This window comes from Corythoichthys intestinalis, chromosome 1 (assembly GCF_030265065.1).
Source record: "Corythoichthys intestinalis isolate RoL2023-P3 chromosome 1, ASM3026506v1, whole genome shotgun sequence".
Taxonomy (NCBI): domain Eukaryota; kingdom Metazoa; phylum Chordata; class Actinopteri; order Syngnathiformes; family Syngnathidae; genus Corythoichthys; species Corythoichthys intestinalis.
This window is the reverse complement of record NC_080395.1, coordinates 26,021,501-26,040,629: the sequence shown is the minus strand read 5'-3', so window position 1 is coordinate 26,040,629 and position 19,129 is coordinate 26,021,501. Positions and strand designations below refer to the sequence as shown.

Below are 19,129 nucleotides of genomic sequence, written 5' to 3'. Positions count from 1 at the left end.
GGGAGGGAATGAGACAGCAAGGAAGAGCATGAGTGTTAGAAAATCAGCGAGGGTGGGTTGAGGGAAATGCTGGGTGATTGCCTGTGCTAGCTGTTACAGGCTTCAGGCAGGTCTAGGATCTTTACTTGGCAAGTTACCTAGCAGCAATGACAGGGATTCTCAGCTGTGACACATGTCCAGAGGCAGAATCAGCAGGTTTGAATTCACGCACGTGAATTTGACGGACACGTGCTGTCTTTTTACCTGACAAATTAAACGTCTCTGTCTTGGTCCTTTGTCAGTCTCGACTCCCCAAAGTCTTGGTATTGTCTTAAGCTCAATGGATTCTCGTCTTGGAAAAGTCTTGGCCTTGGGCAGTGTGGTCTCAAGCACACGTTCAGGTTGCAGAACAGATTTCTCTTTAAGTCCACCTGTAATCTACTAGCAGTGAGAAAAAATCCAAATGTGCTAAAATGTGTCATGGTGTAGGTGTTTTTCCATTAAAATATTTACTGCAATTACTACTGCCTAGTTAGTGATAGACTATTGCTTATTAGGAAATTTGGATGAAGTTGTTACCATTGGAATGGAACTCAAAGGTTTGTGATATTGCAGTTAAAGTCAGACTTTTTGATTAATTGATAATTTCATTAATTTGACTAATTGTTGATTACAAATCAAAAATTTATAAAATATCTGCCAACAGCACTATGGAAAGATCTGGTATACAGTGTGAATGAAGGCTTTATGTCATCTAATTGCCTATTCTTGACCTATTTCAACACACCCATGATAAGATCGAACGATATATTACGATCAGGAACTACTTCTTTCCTCATACTACTATTTATTTTTCTCTTGCTGGTAACTCTGTTGCACTCGCTTTCAAATACTGTTTTCGTGCGGAACTAACAGAATTCAGCAAAGTGGACAAGAGCAACACCCAAACAGGTGCCGTAGCACCAAATTCTCCTGAAGCACAACCCCAAACCACTGAGCCTTAATTTGATCAAAACCACCAAGGGCCATGAGTAGTCCGCGAGCCTATTCCAAAAATAGCTCTCCATTGACGGGACACTGTGGTTTATACCTGGCAGTCTGAGCATTTTATTTTGAAGTGTGCCTAAAAGTGCTAGTCCTTCTAATTACGGTAATCAGTACCCAAGACGTAGCTGTCAGTGGCCAAACCTTGGCAACTTTTGTTTTTTCCCGCTCGAACATGGTTGTTACTCATGTGTGATGAGTTCATCAGCTTAGTAATGTAAGTCTCGATTGAAAGAAATAATAGCATTCATTTGAAAAACTAAATAAAATAGAAATTAATGTGCATATTGTACATTTTTTTATAATTATTTTTTTTGCCTGGATCCCAGTATATTGGGGATCCCATAATGGATGGGTGCTAAGGGTGAGTGACATAACCTCAAAATTAAAACGGTGATATTTCAAGAGAATTTTTGAGAATTATATTTTGGGGCCGTTTACATGGTGACGCTCCAACAGAAACATCAGAAAACAACCAATTTCATGGTTGCATTTACAGTGGTACAGCTACATACAAAGTTAATTCGTTCGAAATTGATTCAGTAAATTATACGGACGTCCAGCATCGTCATTTGGGAGTTTAGAGCGCTGTAGAGCCAGGACCGAGCTGTAGCGTCCTGGTGAGGACAGTATATTCGCATTTCGTTGTTCATGCATCACGTAACATCATACTGTTCACTTATTCAGCATGTTGTTCTGTATTGTACTTTTATATAAATTGCCTCTCAAGATTACATATCTGTTCTATGTGTTGGATTTTATCAAGTAATTTCCCCCCCAAAAAATGCGACTTATACTCCGGTGCGACTTTTTTTCTCTTTGATGGGCGTTTTATGGCTGGTGCGACTTATAGTCCGAAAAATACAGTAAATAAAAATGGGAATAATATTAAAAAAATAATAATAATTCCTGTGAATACTGTAACGAATCTGGTTCTAATGTGGCGGACGGTTTTTGCTGTACCTGAAAGCACCGCGGGGCTGACGTCACAGTGAGATATGTCGGTGCGGTAGAGATAATACTATCACTCTTAATTTAGTTTTCTTGAGAACACCGTCAACTATGGTGGACAGTAGGCGTTTTGTGTTGGATGAGTTCTGAATTAAATGATAAAAACTTGACGAAGCTGGCGATTTCTGTGGCGATGTTGCCAAAATAATAATTGTCACCTTAACTTATAAAAACTGGCGAACAGTGGTCAGAGGAGGACCGTGGAGATGTGTTGTTGAGCTAGTTCACGGATGCGCACTCACACTCATATTTTTCTATATTTTGCATCTACATTTCAAAGGTAAGCGTCACCTTTCTCCTTGTTTCACCACCTGTACCAACCTTTTTGAAACCTGTGATTTCTCACACAAGAAAATCCACCGCGCGTTCGTCTGCGGTGCTGTGTCATGTCATCGTATTTCGAGCATGTCGTCGGATGTAGAAACAAATGGCGAGTCAAATTTTACGTCGGATGTCGAAAAGATCGTGTGTAGAAGGGATCGTATGTGGAGGTACCACTGTACATGGTTTCGTCTTGGTTCCGTCTCCGTTCGAATGATGTCGCAATTTCGCGTGAAGACAATGTATTCATGCCAGGCCCTAGGAGGCAGTGTAGTTTTATAAGGCGACAGCCAATGATGCACTTCCTTGACAACAAGCTGCTCAGACCGAAAGACAACATACCACTTGAAGCAATGGTGTCCACGCAGTTTTTTCTTTTGCTTCGAAGGCACAAAAACGCGAACATTAAAATATATTTAAATTTAAAATATTATGAAAACAGTAAATTAAATTTGACATCCCGCCATGTTTGCTGTTCTGAATGTTTACTAGCAGCAGCTGCTCATTTTCAAAGTGACGTATGAGAGGGCTGACGTCATTGGAGTGAGAGCATTTCATTCATATGGTTGCAGAGCAAGCCTCATAATAGAATCATTCTGCTTTGGAGGCCAGTATCAAAAGTTTGCCTTCCGTTTTCCCCGTCCCCGTGTAATGGTGAGGCCATTCCGCAACACGATCGTTGCGTCTTGGTGTCGCTGCTTCACAATGTAAATTGCCCTTTTTTACTGTATTTACAAAAAATGCAAATAAATGTGAAATTTCTGCTTCGGATTAACAGCATCTTAGTTGCACAGCCAGAATGTAACTAGGAGTCAATCACAAGCTGTGATCTCTGTTGCATGTCCAAGTGCGACCTCTTTTCAACCACAACTGGCCGACGCTGGCGTCTTTGTGCTTTATCAAGACCCTTTTGACTGGACCTTTTGTCCGGCCCCCGCATTGGTGCTCGGCGGCTGACTGTGCTAAACATGTGCACTGATTTGTGAAGAGCCTGCTGATGGTGGCGTGTTTGCTGAGCAGGCGAGGCGTCGGGGGGTTAGCAGCCTATTCTCCACTCCCCCGTTGTGAATCCGCCTAATTAGGATCACCAAATGCTGCAACACTCAGCTCACAGGTGTGACGACCCCCTGGGGTTCAAGACAGAGTCATTGTCCAGGGGTGGTTCTACTAAAAGAGTCAGTTATAAAAAAACGGCGAAACAACATTTTTAAAAGCTTTTCTTGCCTCACTTAGACGAAGGGAAAGCTGTTTACATTTCAAAAACCCTGCTTATGAACATTTTCCATTGAGATGAGATGAATCCAAATTGTCATTGTCATGAATTCTGTTGGGCAGCACGGTAAAATAGTGGTTGGCACGTCGGCCTCACAGTTCTGAGATCAAGGGTTTAATCGTTGGCTCCGGCTTTCCTGTGTGGAGTTTGCATATCCTTCCCATGCCTATGTGGGTTTTCTCCGGGTACTCCAGTTTCCTCTCACATCCCAAAAATATGCATGGTAGTAGGAGTGCACGATATCCATTTTTTGAAACTGATATTGATAACTTTCTGCTCCTCAAGGTCGATACCAATACGATAATCGATAATATATTTAGAATTTTAAAAATTATATTAACCTGAGTTTTTGAACACCTGTAGGTCAAAAATACTAGTGGTGGATTCAGCATAGATTTGCCTTTGACCTCACCAGAATTTTCATATTGACATGAACATTATTATAGTGAACAAAACAAAGACAAGTTTAGACTTAAAATAAGTGCCCATATTTATGTTTTCAAATAAATATAATTTGAGTCAATCACAATCAATCAGTCAATATCATTGACAATGTATTCCCCTGAAAAATGAGCACTGAACTAAAACATAAACCCAACAGGGTATGTGCTTTGTCAGGAGATAAAACATTTGGTGTAACAGGAGAGGAGGCTTTTGCGGTTTTGGTCCATGAAGCAACTTTCTTAACTTGGCAATTATAGGACATCAAGCCTATCAATAACCAAATGGCCTCTATAGAACTTGTAAACATGACACTGTAAAATGCAAACATTTTCTAATTGCCATAGTAAAGTTTATCACTCAGTGATGGAAAAATATGGCCTCTAGAACTGTAACAAAACTTTGCATATTGGCAAAACAGGAGTGGAAACAAACGCACAAATCCCAATCCACCGACACCATCCCAAAAATATTATCGGGCCGATAAATAATATCAGATTTATTGGGATGACGTCATAAGTCCTATTATCGGACCGATAATTATCAGACCGATAATTATCGTGCACCTATGCAATAATTCCATTTATCGCGCGACAAATAAAACTGAAGTCGGTAATTTTTCCACTGCGATTTATCACCTCGCGTGCACGCGCATGTGCACGTGCGGCAGACGTGCAATTAAAAAGTTCGGATTCCTCGTTACCAACTGCGCAAAATGCATCTTTGTTCCAGGTCCGGCAAAAACTAGCGCCGGACCCAATCGTTCCCCATATCCTATTGTTCAACGTATACCGGCCGCGTCAGTGCTCCGGAGTGACTGTGGACCATCTATGGCGCGCCGGTGTTGTTGACGTGTGGGCGCTCCCATCAGGAGTGTCATTTCACGCGGGGCGGCTATTTTTCAGCACAACGCCGAATATTTACAACGTAGTCCGCCAAAACATTGTTACTGACTTGGCTGCTACGAACAACCTCACTTTGACAATGAACACCTGAATGAAATTAAGAGTGCTGTGCTTCAAACTCGTCCTGTTTATGAAAGTCGATTGTCATATGCTGGTGTTGTGTAGTAATGAGCAGACGTGACTTCAGCGGCGCTTGCTAACTTTTTTAATGCGCGCACACACTAGATATCATGAAATGGCAAACTAGATGTGCTACATCCCATGCCATTGGCTACGTGAGCCCAGAGTGATTATGGGACACGTAGTCCATATACTACATCGATGAATTCTAAACTGTCATGACTGAATGGAAGTTAAGAAGGCCAAATCAATCCATACCAGTGACTATAGATAATTTTGCAAATATTGTTAATTCAGTACGCGACACAAATGGATTCGGACCACAAATAGGATGTCTTGCTCATGTAGTAGGATGTCTTGCTCATGTAGTAAACCTAGCTGCTAAGGGAGCTGGAGCAATCAACAGTGTGCCCTGCCTCACTTTACCAACAGTAAAGATTGTTCTCAGCACTTTTATACATTTTTTTTTTTTTTTTTTAGATCAGTAAGAAGTAAGCACATAAATATTATGCACTAAAATGCATGTTTATATGATGGCAATTTAATTTTTGCTCGTTAGCAAAAAAAAACAAAAAAACAAAAAACGAAACAAAAAATATAATTGTTATTTTTTTTTTACAGAGCATTAAATGTATTGAATCGGATTGAAAATCGTGTCCCCCGTATCAAAAATCATACCGAACCCTGACTTAACTGTATCGTTGCATCCCTATGGAACACCATTGCAGAAGCTATGACGGGAAAAGTTTTCATTTGCCTAAATGCTTAAGTTATTAAGTGCAATTTTTTTTTTTTTTTTAAACACATTTTATTTATTCTGTGTGTCTGTGCGGTATCAATATTGTTGTTTTTTATTTAAGAGGCATGGTCTATTGTTTTTAGTTGTGATTCCTTAAAAAGTATTTTTGAATTTAAGAGTAAATATTTATCGCGTTTAAATGGGTGTACTTGATCTATTAATATATACTGTATTCGGACTGTGTCATTGTAAATTGGTTAAAAAAAATTGGGAGGGGGGGCGCAATAATATCGCATATCGCAATAATTTATGAGAATAATTATCGCACACTCAAATTTGTTATCGCGACAGGCCTACGTGCACCTTTACATGGTAGGCTGATTGACCACTTCAAATTGTCGCTAGGTATGACTGTGTGCGTGACAGGTTGTTTGTCTCCTTGTGCCCTGTGATTGGCTGGCAACCAGCATCCGCGGCCCTTGTGAGGAGAATTGGAATGGAAGATGAATGAATAAAAGAATAATTTCATGAACTAAATTCACTTCATAATATTCCCTCTCATCCATATATCATTAACTACTGAACACAAGTTTAAAATGAAATCTATTACACACAATCAACGAGCATATGGCATGTTGCCATTCGGCGGTATACTGATTAATGACGTACTGTTGTTGTCATTGCACTGCGACATCATGTTTATTACCAAGTCAGTCGATATCAATACAATGTATATTAAAGTGTAAGCGAATGCTGTTTTTTTTTCTCTCTTTAAAGAGCATACGACATGGGAAAAAAAGTCTTAAATGGCATTATTATGTGAATTAGAATCATATATTGAGACGATTCGACTATATACAACAATTTAGCAGCAGGTGGATGACGTCAGCGGTAGACTGGGCTTATCGGTTTTACTATTCAGCCCATTGAGGGGGAATTATTCAGAAAGAGGAAAACGCGACAAAGAGAGCCGCAAAATGTCATTGTTTCAGTCTCTCTACTCCAATATTTTTACAGGATATTCTTTTTATCCAAGTATTTTTCCCCAATAGCTATATAAATGACTTGAGAAGGACCAGTCAGCCCGTCGAGGGGGAACTATTCACAATGAGGAAACGCGATGAAGAGAGATGCAAAATGTCATTGTTTCTGTCTCTTTACATCAATATTTTTCCAGGATATTTTTTTTATCCAAGTATTTTCCCCAATTGCTAAATAAATGGCATGGTCATGACAAATAACAGTCTTGTGCTAAATGGAATATGAAAAGATAAAAATGCATTTATTCAGGACGACATGGCAAAATTACTCCATAATGGTCAAAACTGTCGACTTCACCTTTACTGTCACGCCTCTTGAACGATATTTTACGACATCTAAATCAGACATATGTCATTTCCCTTCCCCGGCTTCGGAGAATGTAAACAAACCAAAAGGCGTGACAGCTAGCCGACATGCTAACCCGAACCGAGTGATGTTTCAAAGTCTTCGAAGCGGAAAATCACACATAACTAGCCTGGATTATTTGACATGACGACTGGGTTGTCGATTGTCTTTGCGGATTGGCAAACCGCCCGGCGGAGAGCAATTTACAGTTCGTTCCCCGGAGGAGGGCGGCTGCAGTTGTTGTGGAGCTAACGTGCTGCTAATGTGCATGAGGATAGCTTTTTACATGCCTATCAATGATCAAACGTTAGTAGTCCTTTATTTAAAGAAAGTTTGTAGTATTTACTTTGTAATAGCTGTATTAATATTTGAAATTATACTAAACAAGATGTTTACTCACTTCCTCGTAAATCCAGTGCTCCCACTGTAGTCGGGCTTGTTTTGGCCAATATCCACGGTGAATGGGAACCTTTTGAAACTCCAAAAAGGCGCATACGCCTCTCCCTCATACAGAATGATTTTTCTGCAGCCGTTTGGCTGGCGTGATGCGAAAAATAAACGTATTAATCCGCAAAATCAGCTGAATCCTTCGTCTTCATACACAACAGTACGCTGTATAGTGAAGAGGACGCCTTCTACCGTACACGTCACAGCGCCCTCCTCCACAATGCAAGAACGAAGCCGGAAGTCACTCATTTTCATGGCACAGGATTCAAAAAACTAAATAAATATAGCGATCGCTTCCACACATATCCAAGCGGTCCATATCATTCAGGAGCATAAAATACCGCGTGTATTATGAAACAAACATGGTTTTCTTTGTCACTTGCACTTTAAATGTTCCCTCTAACTTTGAAGTATTTGTTTACCATCAGATTCTTCAACTAAATGGAACACTGTAAAACTGTCAGACAACTAAAATTTAATAATCATGTCTAGAGCTGGGAATCTTTGGGCACCTAACGATTCGATTACGATTACGATTCAGATGGTCCGATTCGATTCTAAAACGATTGTTGATGCACCCCCTTCTTTTTTTTTTTTTTTTTTTTTTTTTTTTTAATATTTTGTACATTTGTTCCAAAATTGTTCAAAAATACTCTCAGGCTAAACCAAACTACTATTTCAGTATCAAGTTAACATATAGCAGTAAACAAATATACAAAAATAACAGTAAATAAAAAACTCCAGTCCCCATTCTGTATCAGCAGCTTTAAACTCATTCAATTAATTTAATGTTGTGAATCAACCGTTAAAGTTGTTAAAATTGCTCCCGTTAATCCATAATTTCCCTTTTGTCAACTTTCGACATGTGAAAGTTTTAAAACTATTTTAAAGATAGATTCAAGTCAATATTTTACCGATTTAGGAGTATTTTAGATAAAAAGTTAATTAGGTTTGCTTGGAAGGTTCGCTACAACAGCCTTGCAGAGAAGTGTACTGCTTTAAGATGGCGGCCGTTTACTACGTCTGCATCTAGCTTTTTGTAGATGTGCTGCAAATGCTACCGCTACCGTAGTGCATCTAATCTTATATAAATGATATCTACCGTAACATTATGTGGATGACGTACTTTTGTAGCAGCTTCAGGTATGTTGTTGTGTTTTTTTATCTCGTGGCATGAGTTGAGCTAGAGCCGTGAGTTGAGCATTGGCATTACCCGAGGGGCCGGGTAATGAGAAGCATGATGTTTAGCTACTCTCGCTCCGTTGCTCATTGACCGCGCGGCGCGCTGAGTGTGTTGTACTTCCGCTTTACTTGGCATATTTCAATAATCGGAATTTGGATGTTTGTGAATCGTTCTCGAATCTTCCACGGCCGAATCGCGAATAATCTAAGAATCGGAAATTTTGCACACCTCTAATCATGTCTAATCCCACCATGCAAAAGCCCCTCCACCCATTCCAATTTCCACCAACGCAGTTGGTAACGAGTCTCAATTACTTCCACCCAACTAATTAAATCTTTGTTTTGGCTGTATTCACTGTCTATGTATGATCATACCCTTGACATTGTTTAAAGTGCGCAATACTGTTTCTTGCCAGAAATTAAAAAAAGCACTGTCCACACTCCACAACTTGTCAGGCTGCTCCTGACAGCGATGAGGTTCGTCCTGCCATGCCATGACACTGTGCGGCTTCACCTTACTTACTTGATTTTATACACAAAATTGGTTCAACTCATCAACTAACAATATTAGATATTTTGATTCGTAATATATAAAGTAGGCATGTGCCAGTTACCGGTTTCACGGTTTACCGTGGTGTGAAAACGTCGCGGTTTCAAAACCACTAAAGTTTTCTGTCAGACCGTAGTACGGTATTTGCTATTCTTCATGTGTCAAAATTCAGCCAAAAGTGGCTTGGCACGGCAGCGCTCACCCCTCCAGTTTGTTGCTGTGTGTGAAAGTGACGCTATCGGCTAGACAGCCAGCGAACCCAAAAACAAATACTCCAAACATTAGGCGTACTTTTCTTCATTTTATTGAGCTCTCAAATCGTGGTAAGTGGAATATAAAAAATGAATACATTTAAGACGTTGTACAGTTGTATTTTTCCATGTGTGAGTAGCTTCAACAGATTAGCACCATGAAAACGTTCGCCAAAAACAAAACACACATTTTCATTTCAAATTCAATATACAAACTAACTAAAAACTTAGCTGGGAGAGAAAATTCGTCGAGTGTTACATTGCTCCTGGTGCTGCGTCACCAGTAGGTGTATGGCAATGTAGTGTAAAGCGCTTTGAGCACCTTGAAAGGTGGAAAAGCGCTATACAAGTATATCACCGTTTACAGCCGCAGAGTTTGAAAACGAGGTTGATTCACTTGAATGAAGGGGAAAAAGGGATGGTGTCAAAGATCGCTAATTGCGAAAGATGATGTTGCCCTAAGCACAAATCCACGTTCGCTGGATCAAGGAGAGGTCTCATTCCCAATGGTTTTTTTTTTTTTTTTTTTTTAGATGAAACCATTTCACAAAAATATTTACATTTTATACTTATATTTTTAGCTAACTTATTAACTCATGAAATCTTTATGTTCTTTTTAACAAAAATGCATGACATCATGTAGTTGACACAGTGGCTGAAAATGGCAAAACTTCACTTGAGTTTTTCACCCTCAAAAAAAAAGTGATGCAGTATACATTTTTAAAAATTTTATTTAGAAGTGTTTTTACTTTTTTATAGAAAGTATTTTGTTCTTGCTCTAATCATGAGCAACTTGAGCTGTGGCTGTGGGTATAGTCTATAAGTTTATTTTAATTTTATATAAAATATTTGTTTTTTTTAATTGATTATATATTTTAACAATATATTCATGTTCCAAATTGCAACTATGTTTGGAAAAAAAAAAAAAAATCCTGTTTAATGGAGAAAAGTAATTATTATTTTTTTAACCCATGTATCTCAAAATAACACATTTTGGAGCTGTAATTGCGATACCATGAAACTGCGGTATTTATGCTCACGGTTATCGTACCGTCAAAATCTCATACCGGCACATGCCTAATATAAAGGTAGTTAAGTTTGATTTACATACAATACAGGTCATAGGTTTGGATGCACCTCATTCAATGCTACACAAATGAAGGTCCCAACCCCATTGATAAAGCAATAAATTCCACCAATCAACCCAGAAAAAGCATACCATTGAAGTCAAAAACCATTTTAGGTGACTCCCTCTTGAAACTCATGAAGAGAATGGCAAGTGAGTGCAAAAAAGTATGCGGAGCAAAGGTGGCTACTTGAAAGATACTAGAATCTAAAACATGTTTTAGTTTTTCACCTTTTTTTGCTAAGTACATAATTCCCCACGTGTTCATTCATAGTTTTATTACCTTCAGTAAAAATTTACAATGTAAATAGTCGTGAAAAAAAGGAAACGCACGAATGAGAAGGTGTGTCTAATCTTTTCGTCTGTACTATACCTGTACATGCAACTTGCTTGAGGCTGGAGGGCTTTCACATATATCACTAAATTTGCGAGTATGGATTGAAAATGCGGCCTACATTTGAGCACATACAATTAATTTACTTATTTATTTTACCGACCAATGTGTTCTACAGTCCAGGGGTGTGACGTACGTGCCGAATGTTGGAGAGTGATCCGTATAGATCACAGATCAAAGATAATCCGTTGCACAACCAATGTACAGTTACTACCTGAAAAATTACACAAATTTTATTGAGCCCTTACACACAAATTGGCATACTGTATCTCAAGCAGTTCCTTGTTGTAACTTTGCTGATTAAGATTTTCAGCTTATTAGAACCACAGACTCAGAAAATTTGAATACTGTGAAATGCTTCAGTTATGAAAGTTTAAAGAGACCAAGAAATAAAACTTGAAATATATTGATTTGCATCGTAATTATTCTTTTAATGTGTCAAATTCACTTTGAAGTTGAATTTCAGATACAGCAATCTTTTCAGGATATCCTAATTTTCTCAGTAGTAACTATACTAAACTATAAAATGGTAAATGGACTGTACTTATATAGCGCATTTATCTGCATGGTTACCATGCCCAAAGCGCTTTACATTAGCACACATTTACCCATTCACGCACACATTCACACACCAATGGGGCTGCTGCTATGCAAGGCGCTGTCAACCCATTGGACCCCCCAGGGTTCAGTGCCTTGCCCAAGGGCACTTCGACAGTGGGCAGTCGTAGCCGGGAATTGTGCCACTGACCCTTCGATCCAAGGACAACTCTAGCTACCAACTGCGCCACGGCTGCCCCTATACTATACTATACTATACTATACTATACTATACTATACTACACCATCGAATATTTTAATATTCGATTAATCTATCAACTACTTAGTTTGAATAGTCGAGTAATCAGATTAGGAACAATTAATGCATTGCAGAATAAATTTTAGAAGATTTTTTATTGTGGCATATGTTGCTCTCTGCCTCTTCGTCTTTGTCGTCCTTTAAGGTGAAATGATCCCACACAGCTGGCATTTTTACCGATAAAGTCTCTCGGTAAATTGGGAGACGGTAATGTAAATGTAGTGTGTTGAAGGTGTGCCGTAAAATGCGGACCGGATTTTAGGGAAACCGAAGCAAAAACTGGAATGGATTATGTAAATCGGTGCGCTGGAAAACCTGGACCGGACTTTAAAAAAAAAAAAAAAAAAAAAAAACTGGATCGGAAGTCTGGATCGGAATTTTTCCCGTGTTGCGATCCGATACCGATGCGCATTTTTTGCCCATATCGGCGTCCGATCCGATCCAAATATCGGATCGGGACATCTCTAAAATGAGGTTCTAAGGACAACAAGAGAACGATTGGCTAACTTGCATAGCAAAAGTTCACTAGCTTAAATACTATAAAATGCTACCTTTTTTACAATGCTTTTAACAAATCGTTCAACCACATATTCCCCCAAAAACGGCTAAATATACCTATGAACTAAATTACAAATGCATAAAAAAATAAAAACTTACCTTATTTTGGTCTTAACAGGGAGCAGCTGAATTCAGCCATGTTAAATGAGTTATGTCATATTCACTGTTGCCACTAAAGGGCAGTGTATCCACCCAATTTAATAAAACTAAATGCGAACACTTTCAAAACAAACCAATACAACGCTACTCTAATTAAAAGAATACTCGGAGCAGCAAAATTTGACACGAAGGTTTTTCTATTCGAGTTTATCGATAAATAGTTGCACCACAATACTATTTATATAGGCATAAACACATTGTAACGCAATTAACCCTAACCCATAATTGTTCTATGGATAGAATTTTTATGACCTGTTTTTGTAAATCATTTTTTTGATTGATTAGTCATTATCCCAGGACAAAATGTTGGCAAAGTTTACCGATGTATAGGAAATTGTAAAATTGTAAATGACGAATCAATGCTAAAGGCCTTGATTTAAATGAAAGGCTTGTGGAAATTGGATGAAAGAAATGAAGGAATCAGTCTCTTTATGCTGTTTCGGTAAGTACCAGCATGTATTACCACCTATCAGTACCACAGGGCCGTGACGCATGCAGGTGCCACACTTCCAGTTGCTGCTACTTGTTCTGCTCCACCTTGCCTTGCCTGTGGGTGTTTGACTCCTCCTCCTCCTCTTTGCGTCATGCTAGCTTCGCCGCCTGCTGACCTCACAGAGGTTTATATAACTCTGAGGCAAACAAACGATTGGAGAGGACGAGCTTGTGTGGGGGTGCCGGAATCGGCCCTGAAAGGCGACACCCTGTGCTGGCCTAACACGACACGACGTGCAGATTTTACATGCAGCCACCGTGCAGCCCTGTGGAAACCTGCTGCTCCTGGAAGCAGCAGGCTGATAGGCGGTCTCGTCCGTACTCCGCCCCACCCCTCTTGCTAAACCTTCCCCTCCCTCGTTATGTCAAGTTGTCTGCCTGTTTGCACTCAGCCCATCAGTTCCTCTGTTAGGAGGCCCAACAGATATGAAAGGGAGGGGGGGAGGTGGCCAAGCCAGGGTCAGCGGTAAACAGGATGTCAGGCAATTGAGGCGGAAGGGGCGGGACTTTGGGGGGAGGAGGGATAGAGTACTTGACTGAGCGTGTGTAGAACATGTGGGATGCCTCAACTACTGCACAGTAGGTCTGATTTTCGAGTTTTCTCCCTAATCTTGTCTGTTCATTTGCTGCCAATGAGCAACTGAGTATCTATTTTCAGCTGAAGTTGAGTAAGTCCGACACAAATATGGAAAACTGTGTCTGTTGTGTGTGGCTTGAATGCAAGCATTGTGACGCAAGTTAATGTTCCTCAACTTGATTTGACCGGCCATATAGTGGACAGAGAATACCAATGTCTTTGTTGGCTTCCAAAATATGAGTTTAAGAAAAAACTAGGGATGTCCCTGATTGAATCATGTGATCAGAAATCAGGTCGATCGGGCCATTTTTCAGAGGATCAGAAACGGGTAAAAAGGATTGGTTTATTTTATTTAAAATATATATTTACAGTATACTGTATATTTATATATTTTTGTTTTCGCGCCATATATACATATATGGCGGAAAACACTCAGGTGACTTGAAGTTCCGCTCTGAGACCCCCAATTTGGACAAATTTCAAAATTGTCCGATATGAATGTGTGATACATAATTGGAAAGCTTAAAATCTCAATTTTCTGGGGGAAGAAAAATTTTGAACAGAAGGGCATTTAAAAAAAAAAAAAAAGTTTTTTAAACAGGAAAACCCTATCTGGAGGTGAGAACACACGAGAGCAGAATTACAAACGCCATGACTTTAAGGAGATATTATCGCGTACTTACCTTGTTTTGATCCAAAAACTCCATGTTGCATGTATCACTGAGTGTCAAGCCACAGCTGTGAATGGCCACAGCTGGATTTTCTGGGGATTTCATGGATGAAACATGGTAATATAACCAGGGCTGCAATGCAGAAATCTCAGACATCAAGGAGTCGTCGAGATGTTCTTTTTCCATACACTGTATTTACCCTTTTAAACATTTTTTTTTCAATTTTTCTTTGTTTGGATCAATTATTTATCATCGAACATATTGGAGAAAATGCGATAGTAATAAACAAAAATACAATTAAGCGATAATTATGAGTTAGATATCCGTGACTTTTTTACAGACGCCATTTTTTTCATTGTGACGTCATTTGCTTAAAAGTTTAAAATATGCGAGTTAACTATTTTTTTAAAGTTATTTTTTGTAAAGAAAATATTAGACATCAATTAATGATTCTAAGCTAAAAATGACAGACCTTTTGAATGATAAATATAATTAATTACCTTCATTTTATGACTGGGTTGAAACAAAAGTGGTTGCGCGACGTCTGCAAACGGGGGTTTCCAGGGTAAAACAGACAAATTAAAAATAGTTCGGGGGTGTAATGCACCATGAGCAGCACAAGAACAGGCCCTAAACACAAGATCAATAGAGGCTGGCGTCTATCACACCAGACAGGACCCCAGGTGGAGGCTATGCAAAGAGGCCCCTGAGACAGTCCAGCACATCACAGCAGGGTGTAAGATGCTGGCAGGCAAGGCATACATGGAACGACATAACCAGGTAGCAGGCGTAGTGTACAGGAACATTTGTAGCGAGTACGGACTGGAGACCCCAGAGTCAAGGTGGGCGACACCTCCAAAGGTGGTCGAGAACAATCGAGCTAAGATCCTGTGGGACTTCCAGATCCAGACAGACAAACCGGTGATTGCCAACCAGCCTGACATGGTAGTGGTGGATAAACATCAGAAGACAGCAGTAGTGATAGATGTAGCAATCCCGAGCGATAGGAACATCAGGAAAAAAAGAACACGAAAAGCTGGAGAAATATCAAGGGTTGAAGGAAGAGTTGGAGAAAATGTGGGGAGTGAAGGCAACAGTGGTGCCAGTAGTGATAGGGACACTAGGGGCAGTAACCCACAAGCTGGGTGCATGGCTCCAACAGATACCAGGAACAACGTCCGACGTCTCTGTTCAGAAGAGTGCAATCCTAGGGACAGCTAAGATCCTGCGCAGGACCCTCAAGCTCCCAGGCCTCTGGTAGCGGACCCGACCTTGAAAGGAGAGACCATAACGCCTGGGTGGGCGAGATGACTATTTAAATTTTTGATATATATATATATATACACTGTATATGTCTTATACTCCGCAACACACCCGGAAAAAGCGGAAGAGGAAGTAGTATAAACTAGGCATGCGCGGTATGAGATTCTGACGGTATAATAACCATAAGCAAAAATATCACGGTATCACGGTATTGCAATTACGACTCTAAAATGTGTTACTTTGAGGTATCTGGGTTTAAAAAAAAAAAAAAAAAATATATATATATATATATATATATATATATATATATATATATATATATATAATTTTTTTTTACCATTGAACAGTATTTTTATTTTTCAAAACATTATCAAATTGGAACGTGAGTATAATGTTCAGTTAAAATAATAAACAAAAAAAAAAATAAAAATAACTGAAGCATTCTAAAAAAAAAATTGAAATAAATGCAGTCCTTTAGGTGAGCGTAAACCCACAGCTGCAGCTCAACATTATTACCATCAGAAAAAAAATACAAATATAAATAATTGAATTATTTTTCATAAAAACCGCATGTGTATGACTCGTATCATGTTAGCATTATACACATACTCTTTCTCAACACAGACAGTTGCCAGAGAGGAAAAAAAACACCTGTTTTACCACTGCTAGACACACTAAACACATTGGAGTTAACTCTTGTCGCTGTTCATGATGCTGTTTACTAACCTTTAATTTTTTTTTTTGTTTATAAAAGGCGAAATCATATTGGAGGTCTTGGTTCCTCAGCAGCCACCCTATGCAAAGATGTTATACATGTCGGTTGGCCCTCCTCCTCTGAACCGTGACCGTTTGTAACTTTTCTGTAGCTGAAGTATTCCCATAACGGCGATTTCATTTTCTTCGATTGGGGGGGGGGGGGGGGTTCAGGAGTTACACCTCCTCCAGCCATCGTGTAGCATAGCTACATGGACATGAGCATGTTTGCCTAAAGACCTGCTGGCCCGATGTATTATCATAGGCAACACTCTCTTAACCATATTATGTGTTTTGTGTCTGATTTGGTTCTTGGTGGTGATTATGTTGTAAAACAAAAAATCTTATTTAAATCATAAATTATTATTTATTGACGTAAATTTTATAGCAATATATTTTTCAATGTTAAGAATGGTGGTATGATACTGCAAGACCTGGCAAGCGGCTAGTATAATGTTTTTTCATTCACTTTTACAAAATGATGCTGGCTTTTGCATGTTTTGGAGAGTGAACGTGCTCGTGGAACAAAGTATAAGGGCCTGAAAATGCTTTTGTGTATGTTCAGAACAGGAGAATGCTTAAATGCACTGTTTTTTACCTATCCTGTCTTAAAACTCACTGTCACATTGTAAAAAGCAAGGTTATCTAAAAATTTGAAGTGAATCCCGTAGCAGTCACATGATATAAGAGGCCGGCAAGTCTTCAGATGTCATCATATACGACTCCTCCCCTAAATGAAGCAAGCCTCTATCATTAGTGGATATATGCTTCAAAACCTTGTACCATCTTGTAACGTCACTATTGCAGTTTTAGTTTAGATGTATCTCATGCCTGATCGATTGCAAACGATAAAGAAATAACTTGTTGACAATTGTAACTATCAAGTGGCGAAAACGGACTATGATTGGTCCGCTCAGACTGTTGTTTCTGGTTCAGCACGAAATCACCGCCATTGTAGAATAGAATCAAACATTATTTATCTACACGCAAAAATGGACCAAGCCAACGGGAGTATCATCGAAGAGCAAATCTCGTCAAGACATTATTATGATTGCCAAATGGCAAGGTTGGCGATTGAAAAAAAAAAATGGAAGAACCACCGAGACATGCGTGTTCGGAATCGAGTGGCCACACGAAGCGGTGACCCAGTCGGCCAAAAACTGCCAACTTTTTATCACTTTATGTCGCATTTTTGGTTGGTGCACTTCATCATTTATTGTGTACATATGTTTGCTGTGAGTCTGTGTCTTATTTCCGTATCACACTTCAAGTATATGAAGAATAAAGCACAGATTTGGTGTCAAAAGAGTTGTTTTGATCTTTAATTTTCAATAACAGACAGTTCACGCACGTATCATCACTGATTGAGAGTGCCTCGGTGCTTTTTATGATAACGTTAAAATCAAGGCTCCCAACGCAGTTTGGGAAGTTCCATAGATGCCAGAAATCTGCTATGGCTTCCCACTGGCTGGTTGTAGGACACGGCAAACAAATCGGGCTGGAGGGCTTTGCAGACCTTGGACGCAGTGCTCCATGCCAGTTTGAAGCTAGCCGCCACAGCTAGCTCTCTCCACCAGAGTCTAGAACTCTCTGTGCGGCATAAAAAGTCGGCCAGATCGCCTCGAAACCGTTGTCTGCGTCGCCTGCCCCTTAACATTTGTATATTCAACATTTATTCAATGTTGATGAGCAGAAGATTTACATTCAAGAGTTCCATCTTGCATTGTTTATTTTTTCTCCGTTAAACTAGACTAGCGGAAGTCAACAAGCATGCCCCAAAACCGTACAAACATAACGCCACACCCCTCTAGTGGCTTGGCGGTGAATTACAGAGCAACGCGTTCCCTCACCGCAGAACTATCGAATGTCGAATGACGCCGTATTCGCTGCGCCGTCACCGCAACGCGGGAGTATAACTCAGGCTTTACGCTTTTAGCTTCCACGTAGAGAACAGTGAAGAAGAAGAATGAAAACTGTGAGGAATAGAAAATACTAGACAGCTGCTTTCAACACAATAGGGTAGGTGGGTTGCTAAAACTTAACACACTGATCCCACCTTTATCGCGCTACACACCTTCTTTACGCCTCTGATATTACACCGAAGACAGAACACTTGCTTTTCGACTCATTTTGGTATCTTTCATTCAGAGCTACTTTAGGCTTTGACAAGCAGTGTGAAAAAGGGTTACACTGTTACTTAGTTTTTGACATCCGCCAAAGGTGGAAAATTGCTAGCTCGACAGATTTTCATGATGCAGCGTCAGGTGTAGTGCCATGTGACAGGGAATAAACTATACTGCCTCTAGAGGACACAATTTTTTTCATGTTATTGGAGATGTGAGCTGCAGTATTTTAGCATCAAGTTGATCTTTTCCTGTCTGGCTCCTCTACTTCCACAGGGAGTTTGTTCGTCGGACACCTGCCACGTATTTAACATCTTTGGATAGAGTTCCTTGGCGGAACATGTGCATCTTGCTGTAACATGTTCATCATGCACATGTTAGCCTCCTTCAAGGAACTTTGCCCCCGCCGAATGGCTGTGCTGTTTAAAATTTAAGCAAAGAGCATTGGATACTGAAGATATATACACATATAAAATATGAAAAAGTTTGGACATCTTCGATTTCGTCC

The 19,129-nt window shown here is 39.6% G+C and overlaps 1 protein-coding gene across 7 annotated transcripts in view; it reads left to right on the top strand.

Moving 5' to 3' along the window:
• Positions 1-19,129, top strand: part of chd9 (chromodomain helicase DNA binding protein 9) — a 148,804-nt gene that overhangs the window by 16,726 nt on the left and 112,949 nt on the right. Inside the window, exon 1 of one of the 7 annotated variants that reach the window (XM_057846600.1) lies at positions 13,782-13,813. The exons of the other annotated variants lie outside the window; for them this stretch is intronic. The gene's annotated coding sequence lies outside the window, so the exon portion shown is untranslated. Of the gene's footprint in view, positions 1-13,781; positions 13,814-19,129 lie in introns of those variants that run through there. 7 annotated transcript variants of the gene reach the window in all.